Here is a 4,725-nt window from a genome sequence, read left to right as displayed (position 1 = left end):
TGCAGAGGATTCTTCCTATCAATGAAAAATAAAAGTGTTATTAGTGTTTAAAAAATGTTGAGAATCTCTCTCCTGTCAATCACGCCATGAAGGCCACACCTTTTCCAGTGGGAGGGGGGAGGGATTATAAAACCCGGAAGTATGGGTGTGGATCAGTCTCTGCATGATGGGGGAGGGGGGAGGGGGGAGGGGGGAGGGGGGAGGGGGGAGGGGGGAGGGGGGAGGGGGGAGGTGGAGGGGGGAGGGGGGGGGGGGGAGGGGGGAGGGGGAGGGGGAGGGGGAGGGAGGGGGAGAGAGAGGGAGAGAGAGGGAGAGAGAGGGAGAGGGAGAGGGAGAGGGAGAGGGAGAGGGAGAGGGAGAGGGAGAGGGAGAGGGAGAGGTCACGACTCTGTCTGAGCTGTGGATCAACTAAACACACTGAATGTTTACTGAACTGTGAGTGTGGTGTTTTGTGTGGTTTTATGGTGGTTTCACCCTGCTTGAAATGGTATGAAACTGCATTTGAATGTGGTGGCCTTGCACCCTGCATGAAATGGGATGAAACTGCAATTGAATTAGGTGGCCTTGCACCCCGCTTGAAGTGGTATCAAATTGCACTTGAATTTGGTGGCCTTGCACCCTGCTGAAAGTGGTATGAAACTGCACTTTAATTCGGTGGCCTTGCACCTTGCTTGAAGTGGTAGGAAACTGCACTTGAATTCGGTGGCCTTGCACCTTGCTTGAAGTGGTAGGAAAGTGCACCTGAATTTGGTGGCCTCGCACCCTGCTTGAAGTGGTATGAAAATGGATTTGAATTTGGTGGCCTTGCACCCTGCTTGAAGTGGTAGGAAACTGCACTTGAAATCGGTGGCCTTTAACATGCTGAAAGTGGTATGAAACTGCAATTGAATTTGGTGGCCTTGCACCCTGCTTGAAGTGGTATGAAACTGCACTTGAATTTGGTGGCCTTGCACCCTGCTTGAAGTGGTAAGAAACTGCACTTGAATTTGGTGGCCTTGCACCCTGCTTAAAATGGTAGGAAAATGGATTTGAATTTGGTGGCCTTGCACCCTGCTTGAAATGGAATTTCAAGGAATAGCCGTGAGTCAACTGCCAGCCCACCAGCCGTGAGTGAGCTGCCAGCACATCAGGCTTGAGGGACTGAGATGCCACCCCAAGAATTGATTTGGCCCACAATGTCCATACTAGCCCACTGGAGACCAGACCCTTCAGCCCACAACACCCATACCAGCACTCCAGAAATACCCCCTCACCACTGGCTACCAATATTGGAGTTGGGGGACCAGCCCTCCCGTGTGAACATGGGACCCAACGGGTCCCACTTAGTCTAATTTTTACATATAAATTATGAATAAAGATAAGAATTTATACACAGTTTATATAGCCAGCGTTTCATTCGCTTTTTCTTTATCACAAATTATCTTTGACAAATCCCATGGTTCCTTGCGTTTTCCGGAACACCGAACTCGCTTATTAGTCAAGTCAAGTCAAGTTTATTCATCACATACACATACAAGATGTGTAGTAAAATGAAAAGTGGCAATGCTCGCGGACTTTGTGCAAAAAGACAAACAAACAAACAAGCAAACAAACTACAAACAGAATGGAACAGAATCACATATTCTTACACATATTAAATATTGTGGGCTGAAGGAAAAAGGGAAAAAAACAGCAATTTAAAAAAACCCAGTAGAATGGTACAGTAAAGTTAGTCCCTGGTGAGACTGGAGTTTACAGTCCTAATGGCCTCTGGGAAGAAACTCCTTCTCATCCTCTCCGTTCTCACAGCATGGCAACGGAGGCGTTTGCCCGAACGTAGCAGCTGGAACAGTCCGTTGCAGGGGTGGAATGGGTCTCCCATGATCTTATTGGCTCTGGAGTTGCATCTTCTGTGTTATTCGGGCAGGGGATGGGGATGGTGATTCCAACTTATGTAAAATTTGACTGCGTAAGGTTTCATGGAACATGCTTGTACTCAATGATTTGTCTTGATGGGCAGTGTATTCTGGCCATGCCAACAATGCCCCACATCTGGTGAATGACCCCCTCCCCCCTTGAAAATTTATTTATTTTGTTGCTGCTTTTGGGATTTATTGTCTGTCACATATTCCATACCACTGTAATGACAAGGTTTGAAAAAGTACTTAATTGGCTGTGAAAGATTTTTTTGTATGGTCTGAGGATATGACAGTTCATGCATTTCATTATTTTGCTGTTCATGGGACTTTGTGTGCAAATTGATTGTTACATAAGAACAGTAACAGCAATTCAAAAATGAATTAGCCGTGAAATTTTTGGACATCTTGATGAAATGAAGGGCTAGATATAAATACAAGCTTTTTCATTCTTTATGTTTACATGGGAGTCAGGCCAGAAAGTCACATGCAATTGTTTTTTTAAACACAGATGCAAGTAGGATTAATTGGAGAAAAATGATTGTGGCTAAAGGGATCAGGGGGTATGGAGAGAAGGCAGGTACAGGATACTGAGTTGGATGATCAGCCATGATCATATTGAATGGCGGTGCAGGCTCGAAGGGCCCAATGGCCTACTCCTGCACCTAATTTCTATGTTTCTATAAATTCCTTCAAAGTTTTGAGCTCCTTCTTCAAGTTTGGAGTTGTCAAACTCATGTTATCCATGCTTCGCAAGAGAGTGATCGAAGTATCCATCATGTCACTGTTCACGTTTACATTGGTGCAACAAGTTAGCACATTACAGTGGTCCATGAATGGAAACAGATACCAGATATATATTTGATTAGTAAAGGTGTCTGGGTTATGAGGAGAAGGCAGGAGAATGGAGTTAAGAGGGAAAGATAGATAGATCAGCCATGATTGAATTGCGGAGTAGACTTGATGGGCCGAATGGCCTAATTCTGCTCCTACCATTTATGTGACTTTTTGTAAAACGTATAAATGCTTTTTATAATTTTGTTCATTTTGTGGTTTCAGAAAACTACCCAATCGGCACTTTATATAATTGTCGTCGAAGTGACAAAACAATTGTACATTCGAGATTTCCCCTTTACATCATCATTCTTATTCATTTAGTGCAGTAAGTAAACTGATCTACATTAGTAGGAAGGAATTCCAAATGCTGGTTTACACCGAAGATAGACACACAATGTTGGAGTAACTTAACTGGTCAGGCAGCATATCTGGAGAAAAGGAATATAAGGCGTTTCAGGACTGAAGAAGGGTCTCGACCCAAAACATCACCTATTCTCCAGAAATGTTGCGTCTATCTTTGATCTACATTAGTCTCACCTTCAATATAGTGCATTGTGAACAATACAATAGTTTAATCATTAGCCATGCATTAAAATTGACAGTAAATAAATCTACCTGTACACATTAGCATAAGACAATAAATACTGAGCATCAAATAAAATTGATCTGTTTGACAAAATAATCCATACCAGTGAACAAGAAAACAACATTTATATTTGGTTTATATTTTTCAAATGATTAAAAAATAAAATAGCTGCTGATGAGAAAGTTGAGAGCGAGTCGCCAACTTGGAAATTGTAGAAGTGGCCCACAAATATAATGATTTAAATAAAAGAGATGATGGTTTGGTGGACAGATAAGCTATGATATGTCTCTAATGGATGCTAGTGGATATCTAGGGTTGAGTCCTGAAACAGTAGAAAGCTAAGAAAAGGTATTTGTCCATCTGAGAAAAAAAGAGATAGTGCTGGAGTAACTCAGCAGGTCAGGCAGCATCTCGGGAGAACATGGATTGGAGATGTTTTGGGTTGGGACACTTCTTCAAACTGATTATGATGGGGAGGGGGGGGGAGGAGAGGAGGGGCTAGACAAAGCCTGGCAAATGATAGAGGGGTACAGTTGGGGTGGGGGGGGGGGGGGGTTTGACTGGCATCTTGTTGGACAAAGGCTATCTGACAAGCTTTCTGGTTGTACTGAAGTACTCCTCAACGCCTTCAATAAAAATGAGACGAGAATGAATAATTGACAAAGGGCAGGTGGGGAAAAAGGAAGTCATCTCCAATGATCATCAGTGAGTGTGGTGTAGGAAGGAAATGAGGAGAGGAAGTGGTAAGAGTGACTGTTGAATAAACCTGAAAATCCCCTTCCAGGCTCGAAGATCAGCTCTATGGTATATTTCGGGTCAAAGTTTCAAAGAACCATATTTATATTTAATCCGATAACTAAAAAGATGCTTAAATAACTTTTCTACATCAAGCTCTGCTTCTAAATTGTAAATGCAAAAATTCTGCCTTTCTGGGGAAGTCGTGCAGGTTTTGGCAAATGTTTTATTGATCACTAACTATATCTTTCAGGATCCTCATACTGTTGATTCACATTCTCTGTTGTAGTTCTCTTTATTTAATTTTAGTACTTTTTAATTTCTGCTTCTCATTTCACACAGCACTTTGTTAATTCAGATCTTTTGGTTTAATTCTTTCTCATTGTAAATTTGATCATTGTAAAAATGGGAAATCAAAGCAAGGCAAGATGTTGAGAGAAAACAAAGAAGATGTTATTATTTAGGAGCAAGAGATGGAGATACAAATGGCAATATATTGCACCATGTAATATGATGGAGAAGAAAAGCTCTTGATCCGGGAGGTAGCATGTAGTTGGGCACGGGTAGAATGTTTGCTGGCTAACAGGAAATGGGAAGAAAGATGGTATTCCAGAGGGATCAGTGCTGGGAGATCAATTTACAATTTATATGAATGATATGGTGGTGACTCTA

The sequence above is a fragment of the Amblyraja radiata genome, chromosome 2 (assembly GCF_010909765.2).
Source record: "Amblyraja radiata isolate CabotCenter1 chromosome 2, sAmbRad1.1.pri, whole genome shotgun sequence".
Classification (NCBI taxonomy): Eukaryota; Metazoa; Chordata; class Chondrichthyes; order Rajiformes; family Rajidae; genus Amblyraja; species Amblyraja radiata.
Note: the sequence above shows the minus strand (reverse complement) of the source record.